General features: G+C 65.9%; 1 long non-coding RNA gene across 1 annotated transcript; it reads right to left on the reverse strand.

The window, feature by feature from the left end:
- Window positions 1-878: 878 nt before the first annotated feature.
- Window positions 879-8,239, reverse strand: LOC142481353 (uncharacterized). Its single transcript, XR_012795756.1, has 3 exons — window positions 8,105-8,239; window positions 7,739-7,838; window positions 879-988 (listed from the first exon to the last, which is right to left on the reverse strand). It is a non-coding gene; the product is annotated as an uncharacterized LOC142481353 (long non-coding RNA).
- Window positions 8,240-8,480: the final 241 nt, after the last annotated feature.

Genomic DNA, 8,480 nt, shown 5'->3' on the forward strand with positions numbered 1-8,480 from the left:
ACACACCGTGAGCGCCGGCCCAAACACACACCGTGAGCGCCGGCCCAAACACACACCGTGAGCGCCGGCCCAAACACACACCGTGAGCGCCGGCCCAAACACACACCGTGAGCGCCGGCCCAAACACACACCGTGAGCGCCGGCCCAAACACACACCCGTGAGCGCCGGCCCAAACACACACCGTGAGCGCCAACCCAAACACACACCGTGAGCGCCAACCCAAAAACACACCGTGAGCGCCAACCCAACCACACACCGTGAGCACCGGCCCAACCACACACCGTGAGCGCCGGCCCAAACACACACCGTGAGCGCCGGCCCAAACACACACCGTGAGCGCCGGCCCAAACACACACCGTGAGCGCCAGCCCAAACACACACCGTGAGCGCCGACCCAAACACACACGTGAGCGCCGACCCAAACACACACCGTGAGCGCCGACCCAAACACACACCGTGAGCGCCGACCCAAACACACACCGTGAGCGCCGACCCAAACACACACCGTGAGCGCCGACCCAAACACACACCGTGAGCGCCGGCCCAAACACACACCGTGAGCGCCGGCCCAAACACACACCGTGAGCGCCGGCCCAAACACACACCGTGAGCGCCGACCCAAACACACACCGTGAGCGCCGACCCAAACACACACCGTGAGCGCCGACCCAAACACACACCGTGAGCACCGACCCAAACACACACCGTGAGCGCCGACCCAAACACCCACCGTGAGCACCGGCCCAAACACCCACCGTGAGCGCCAACCCAAACACCGACCCAAACACACCGTGAGCGCCGGCCCAAACATCGTCTGTCTGTCACTTTGCCCACCTCCTGTCCATCGATCTCCCTTTCCCTCCCTGCCGCCTCTTACCCGTCTCGTCCTCGAGGTAGTTCCTCATGGTAACTCTCCCACAGGGACTCGCCATTAGTGTCACTTCCGCAAGCGTCACCGGAAAATGCACAACAGCGTCCGACAGCAGCCTGGGGACATGTAACATAGGAGTAACTCCCCCATACACACACGCAATGGCACGAGTAACTCCCCCCTCTCCCCTCGCTTGGCCAACGCTCCCCCCCCCACTCTCTCCCTGTCCCTCATTTGGCCGATACTTGTCCAACCCCCCTCCCCCCTGCTCTCTCCCTGTCTCTCACCTGTCCGTCGCTCCTCCCCACGCTCTCCTGATCGATGCTCTACCATGTCTCTCACCTGTCCGACGCTCCTCCCCCACGCTCTCTCCTGGTCGATGCTCTGCCCCCCCCTGCTCTCTCCCTGTCTCTCACCTGTCCGTCGCTCCTCCCCCACGCTCTCTCCTGATCGATGCTCTGCCCCCCCCTGCTCTCTCCCTGTCTCTCACCTGTCCGTCGCTCCTCCCCCACGCTCTCTCCTGATCGATGCTCTGCCCCCCCCTGCTCTCTCCCTGTCTCTCACCTGTCCGTCGCTCCTCCCCCACGCTCTCCTGATCGATGCTCTGCCCCCCTGCTCTCCCTGTCTCTCACCTGTCCGTCGCTCCTCCCCCACGCTCTCTCCTGATCGATGCTCTGCCCCCCTGCTCTCTCCCTGTCTCTCACCTGTCCGACGCTCCTCCCCCACGCTCTCTCCTGATCGATGCTCTGCCCCCCTGCTCTCTCCCTGTCTCTCACCTGGCTGACGCTCCTCCCCCCACGCTCTCTCCTGATCGATGCTCTGCCCCCCCCTGCTCTCTCCCTGTCTCTCACCTGGCTGATGCTCCTCCCCCACGCTCTCCTGATCGATGCTCTGCCCCCCTGCTCTCTCCCTGTCTCTCACCTGTCCGTCGCTCCTCCCCCACGCTCTCTCCTGATCGATGCTCTGCCCCCCTGCTCTCTCCCTGTCTCTCACCTGTCCGACGCTCCTCCCCCACGCTCTCTCCTGATCGATGCTCTGCCCCCCTGCTCTCTCCCTGTCTCTCACCTGTCCGTCGCTCCTCCCCCACGCTCTCTCCTGATCGATGCTCTGCCCCCCTGCTCTCTCCCTGTCTCTCACCTGTCCGTCGCTCCTCCCCCACGCTCTCTCCTGATCGATGTCTCTGCCCCCCTGCTCTCTCCCTGTCTCTCACCTGGCTGACGCTCCTCCCCCACGCTCTCTCCTGATCGATGCTCTGCCCCCTGCTCTCTCCTGTCTCTCACCTGTCCGTCGCTCCTCCCCCACGCTCTCTCCTGATCGATGCTCTGCCCCCCTGCTCTCTCCCTGTCTCTCACCTGGCTGACGCTCCTCCCCCACGCTCTCTCCTGATCGATGCTCTGCCCCCCTGCTCTCTCCCTGTCTCTCACTTGTCCGTCGCTCCTCCCCCACGCTCTCTCCTGATCGATGCTCTGCCCCCCCCTGCTCTCTCCCTGTCTCTCACCTGGCTGACGCTCCTCCCCCACGCTCTCTCCTGATCGATGCTCTGCCCCCCTGCTCTCTCCCTGTCTCTCACCTGTCAGACGCTCCTCCCCCACGCTCTCTCCTGATCGATGCTCTGCCCCCCCCTGCTCTCTCCCTGTCTCTCACCTGTCCGTCGCTCCTCCCCCACGCTCTCTCCTGATCGATGCTCTGCCCCCCCCTGCTCTCTCCCTGTCTCTCACTGTCCGTCGCTCCTCCCCCACGCTCTCTCCTGATCGATGCTCTGCCCCCCCCTGCTCTCTCCCTGTCTCTCACCTGGCTGACGCTCCTCCCCACGCTCTCTCCTGATCGATGCTCTGCCCCCCCCTGCTCTCTCCCTGTCTCTCACCTGTCCGTCGCTCCTCCCCCACGCTCTCTCCTGATCGATGCTCTGCCCCCCCCTGCTCTCTCCCTGTCTCTCACCTGTCCGTCGCTCCTCCCCCACGCTCTCTCCTGATCGATGCTCTGCCCCCCCCTGCTCTCTCCCTGTCTCTCACCTGACCGTCGCTCCTCCCCCACGCTCTCTCCTGATCGATGCTCTGCCCCCCTGCTCTCTCCCTGTCTCTCACCTGGCTGACGCTCCTCCCCCACGCTCTCTCCTGATCGATGCTCTGCCCCCCCCTGCTCTCTCCCTGTCTCTCACCTGTCCGTCGCTCCTCCCCCACGCTCTCTCCTGATCGATGCTCTGCCCCCCCCCTGCTCTCTCCCTGTCTCTCACCTGGCTGACGCTCCTCCCCCACGCTCTCTCCTGATCGATGCTCTGCCCCCCCCTGCTCTCTCCCTGTCTCTCACCTGGCTGACGCTCCTCCCCCACGCTCTCTCCTGATCGATGCTCTGCCCCCCTGCTCTCTCCCTGTCTCTCACCTGTCCGTCGCTCCTCCCCCACGCTCTCTCCTGATCGATGCTCTGCCCCCAGCTCTCTCCCTGTCTCTCACCTGTCCGTCGCTCCTCCCCCACGCTCTCTCCTGATCGATGCTCTGCCCCCCAGCTCTCTCCCTGTCTCTCACCTGTCCGTCGCTCCTCCCCCACGCTCTCTCCTGATCGATGCTCTGCCCCCCCCTGCTCTCTCCTGTCTCTCACCTGTCCGACGCTCCTCCCCCACGCTCTCTCCTGATCGATGCTCTGCCCCCCTGCTCTCTCCCTGTCTCTCACTTGTCCGTCGCTCCTCCCCCACGCTCTCTCCTGATCGATGCTCTGCCCCCCTGCTCTCTCCCTGTCTCTCACTTGTCCGTCGCTCCTCCCCCACGCTCTCTCCTGATCGATGCTCTGCCCCCCTGCTCTCTCCCTGTCTCTCACCTGTCCGTCGCTCCTCCCCCACGCTCTCTCCTGATCGATGCTCTGCCCCCCTGCTCTCTCCCTGTCTCTCACCTGTCCGTCGCTCCTCCCCCCACGCTCTCTCCTGATCGATGCTCTGCCCCCCTGCTCTCTCCCTGTCTCTCACCTGGCTGACGCTCCTCCCCCACGCTCTCTCCTGATCGATGCTCTGCCCCCCTGCTCTCTCCCTGTCTCTCACCTGGCTGACGCTCCTCCCCCCCGCTCTCCACCTGGCAAATACTCCCCCTGTCCCTCACCTAGCCGATGCTCTCCCCCCTGCTCTCTCCATGTCTCTCACCTATCCGATGTTCCTCACCCCCCCTCTCACTGTCCAACACTCCCCCACCCCGCTCTCTCCGTCCCTCACTTGGCTGATACTTGCACCCCAGCTCTCCCCGTCCCTCACCTGTCCGATGCTCCTCACCCCCGCTCTCTCGTGGCTGACGCTCCCCCCCCCCCCCCGCTCTCTCCCCGTGTCTGACCTTGTCGACTCTCCTGCCCCGCTCTCCCCGTCCCTCACCTGGCCGACGCTCCTCCCCCTCGCTCGCCCCGTCCCTCACCTGGCCGACGCTCCTGCCCCCGCTCTCCCCGTCCCTCACCTGGCCGACGCTCCTCCCCCTCGCTCTCCTTGTCCCTCACCTGGCCGACGCTCTTCCCCCTCGCTCTCCCTGTCCCTCACCTGGCCGACGCTCCTCCCCCTCGCTCTCCCTGTCCCTCACCCGTCCGACACTCCTCCCCCCGCTCTCTCCCCGTCTCTCACCTGGCCGACGCTCCTCCCCCTCGTTCTCCGTCCCTCACCTGTCCGACACTCCTCCCCCCGCTCTCCCCGTCTCTCACCTGGCCGACGCTCCTCCCCCTCGCTCTCCCCGTCTCTCACCCGGCCGACGCTCCTCCCCCTCGCTCTCCCTGTCCCTCAACTGGCCGACTCTCCTCCCCCCGCTCTCCCCGTCCCTCACCTGCCGACGCTCCTCCCCCTCGCTCTCCCAGTCCCTCACCTGGCCGACACTTCCCTCCCCCTCGCTCTCCCTGTCTCTCACCTGGCCGACACTCCTCCCCCGCTCTCCCTGTCCCTCACCTGTCCGACACTCTCCCCCTCGATCTCCCCGTCTCTCACCTGTCCGACACTCCTCCCCGTCTCTCACCTGGCCGACGCTCCTCCCCCTCGCTCTCCCTGTCCCTCACCTCGCCGACTCTCCTCCCCCCGCTCTCCCAGTCTCTCACCTGTCCGACGCTCCTCCCCCTCGCTCTCCCCGTCTCTCACCTGTCCGACACTACTCCCCCTCGCTCTCCCCGTCTCTCACCTGGCCGACGCTCCTCCCCCTCGCTCTCCCCGTCTCTCACCTGTCCGCCACTCCTCCCCCACACTCTCCCTGTCCTTCACCTGTCCGACACTCCTCCCCCTCCTCTCCGTCACTCACCTGGCCGACGCTCCTCCCCCTCACTCTCCCCCGTCTCTCACCTGTCCGACACTCCTCCCCCTCGCTCTCCATGTCCCTCACCTGGCCGACACTCCTCCCCCTCGCTCTCCCCATCTCTCACCTGTCCGACACTACTCCCCCTCGCTCTCCCCGTCTCTCACCTGGCCGACGCTCCTCCCCCTCGCTCTCCCCGTCTCTCACCTGTCCGACACTCCTCCCCCACACTCTCCCTGTCCTTCACCTGTCCGACACTCCTCCCCCTCCTCTCCCTGTCACTCATCTGGCTGACGCTCCTCCCCCTCACTCTCCCCGTCTCTCACCTGTCCGACGCTCCTCCCCCTCGCTCTCCATGTCCCTCACCTGGCCGACATTCCTCCCCCTCGCTCTCCCCATCTCTCACCTGTCCGACGCTCCTACCCCCGCTCTCCCCCTGTCCCTCACCTGGCCGACGCTCCTCCCCCCGCTCTCTCCCTGTCCCTCACCTGTCCGACACTCCTCCCCCTTGCTCTCCCCGTCTCTCACCTGTCCGACGCTCCTCCCCCTCGGTCTCCCCGTCTCTCACCTGTCCGACGCTCCTCCCCCACACTCTCCCCGTCTTTCACCTGTCCGGACACTCCTCCCCCTCACTCTCCCCCTGTCTCTCGTGGCTGACGCTCCTCCCCAGCTCTTTCCCTGTCCCACACCTGGCCGACGCTCCTCCCCCACACTCTCTCCTGGCCGATGCTCTGCCCCCCCTCCCCCCGTCTCTCACATGGCCGACGCTCCTCCCCACGCTCTCTCCCTGTCTGGCCGAAGCACCTCCCCCCCACTCTCCCTGTCTCTCGCCTGGCCAACGCTCCCACCCCCCCGCTCTCGTGGCCGATGCCCCTCCCCCCCTCGCTCTCTCCCCCCCCTCGCTCTCTCGTGGCCGATGCCCCTCCCCCCTCGCTCTCCCCCCCCTCGCTCTCTCCCCCCACCTCGCTCTCCCCCCCCTCGCTCTCTCCCCCCCTCGCTCTCTCCCCCCCCTCGCTCTCCGCCCCCTCGCTCTCTCCCCCACACTCGCTCACATGGCCGACGCTCCTCCCCCCGCTCTCCCTGTCCCTCACCTGGCCGACGCTCCTCCCCCTCGCTCTCCCTGTCCCTCACCTGGCCGACTCTCCCTCCCCCCGCTCTCCCAGTCTCTCACCTGTCCGACGCTCCTCCCCCTCGCTCTCCCCGTCTCTCACCTGTCCGACACTACTCCCCCTCGCTCTCCCCGTCTCTCACCTGGCCGACGCTCCTCCCCCTCGCACTCCCCGTCTCTCACCTGTCCGACACTCCTCCCCCACACTCTCCCTGTCCTTCACCTGTCCGACGCTCCTCCCCCTCGCTCTCCCCGTCTCTCACCTGTCCGACACTACTCCCCCTCGCTCTCCCCGTCTCTCACCTGCCGACGCTCCTCCCCCTCACTCTCCCCGTCTCTCACCTGTCCGACACTCCTCCCCCTCGCTCTCCATGTCCCTCACCTGGCCGACACTCCTCCCCCTCGCTCTCCCCATCTCTCACCTGTCCGACACTACTCCCCCTCGCTCTCCCCGTCTCTCACCTGGCCGACGCTCCTCCCCCTCGCTCTCCCCGTCTCTCACCTGTCCGACACTCCTCCCCCACACTCTCCCTGTCCTTCACCTGTCCGACACTCCTCCCCCTCCTCTCCCTGTCACTCATCTGGCTGACGCTCCTCCCCCTCACTCTCCCCGTCTCTCACCTGTCCGACGCTCCTCCCCTCGCTCTCCATGTCCCTCACCTGGCCGACACTCCTCCCCCTCGCTCTCCCCATCTCTCACCTGTCCGACGCTCCTACCCCCGCTCTCCCCTGTCCCTCACCTGGCCGACGCTCCTCCCCCCGCTCTCTCCCTGTCCCTCACCTGTCCGACACTCCTCCCCCTTGCTCTCCCCGTCTCTCACCTGTCCGACGCTCCTCCCCCTCGGTCTCCCCGTCTCTCACCTGTCCGACGCTCCTCCCCCACACTCTCCCCGTCTTTCACCTGTCCGACACTCCTCCCCCTCACTCTCCCCGTCTCTCGTGGCTGACGCTCCTCCCCCGCTCTTTCCCTGTCCCTCACCTGGCCGACGCTCCTCCCCCACACTCTCTCCTGGCCGATGCTCTGCCCCCCTCCCCCCGTCTCTCACATGGCCGACGCTCCTCCCCCACGCTCTCTCCCTGTCTGGCCAAAGCACCTCCCCCCCACTCTCCCTGTCTCTCGCCTGGCCAACGCTCCCCCCCCCCGCTCTCTCGTGGCCGATGCCCCTCCCCCCCTCGCTCTCTCCCCCCCCTCGCTCTCTCGTGGCCGATGCCCCTCCCCCCTCGCTCTCCCCCCCCTCGCTCTCTCCCCCCCTCGCTCTCTCCCCCCCTCGCTCTCTCCCCCCCCCTCGCTCTCCCCCCCCTGCTCTCTCCCCCCCCTCGCTCTCTCACACCCCCCTCGCTCTCCCCCCCCTCTCCCCCCCCTCTCGCTCACATGGCCGACGCTCCTCCCCCGCTCTCTCTGTCTCTGACCTGGCCGAAGCTCCTCCCTCCCACTCTCTCCCCTGTCTGGCCGAAGCTCCTCCCCCCCACCCTCCCCCCTCTCACACTGGCCAACGCTCCTCCCTCCCCCCTCTCACCTCGCCGGAGCTCTCAGGACATTAGGACAGGTATCCGTATTGTACACGGCCTGCAGAGACTCACAGTCCTGGAACGATAAGTTGTGAGTTTTCGTAACTCCTGAAAGAGGAAGCGAGACGGGGGATGGGGGGTGGGGGGAGAGGTGGATGGGGGGCAGAGAGGGATGGGGGGACAGAGGGATGGGGGGGAGAGAGGGATGGGGGGGAGAGAGGGATGGGGGGGAGAGAGGGATGGGGGGAGAGAGGGATGGGGGGAGAGAGGGATGGGGGGGAGAGAGGGATGGGGGAGAGGTTAATGCACACTTAATGGTTAATGGGGGGGTCTTCTGGTTAATGGGGGGGGTCTTCTGGTTAATGCACACTTACATTTGCAAGCCTCCCAAATTGATAAGTAATTGGTCATTGAGGAAAGCGGCATGTTAGCTGCGTCGTGCGCTAATTTAGGCAGTTCCAATGGGGAGCAAAAGTCACTCTCCAGGGCCACCCATCCTTTCAATACTGGGTCACAATGCCATTGTGTAATGCTGGGTCACACTGCCATTGTGTAATGCTGGGTCACACTGCCATTGTGTAATGCTGGGTCACACTGCCATTGTGTAATGCTGTGTCACACTGCCATTGTGTAATGCTGTGTCACACTGCCATTGTGTAACGCTGGGCCACCCATCCATTCAATGCTGTGTCACACTGCCATTGTGTAATGCTGTGTCACACTGCCATTGTGTAACGCTGGGCCACCCAT

The sequence above is a fragment of the Ascaphus truei genome, unplaced genomic scaffold (genome assembly GCF_040206685.1).
Source record: "Ascaphus truei isolate aAscTru1 unplaced genomic scaffold, aAscTru1.hap1 HAP1_SCAFFOLD_2564, whole genome shotgun sequence".
In the NCBI taxonomy this organism is placed as follows: Eukaryota; Metazoa; Chordata; class Amphibia; order Anura; family Ascaphidae; genus Ascaphus; species Ascaphus truei.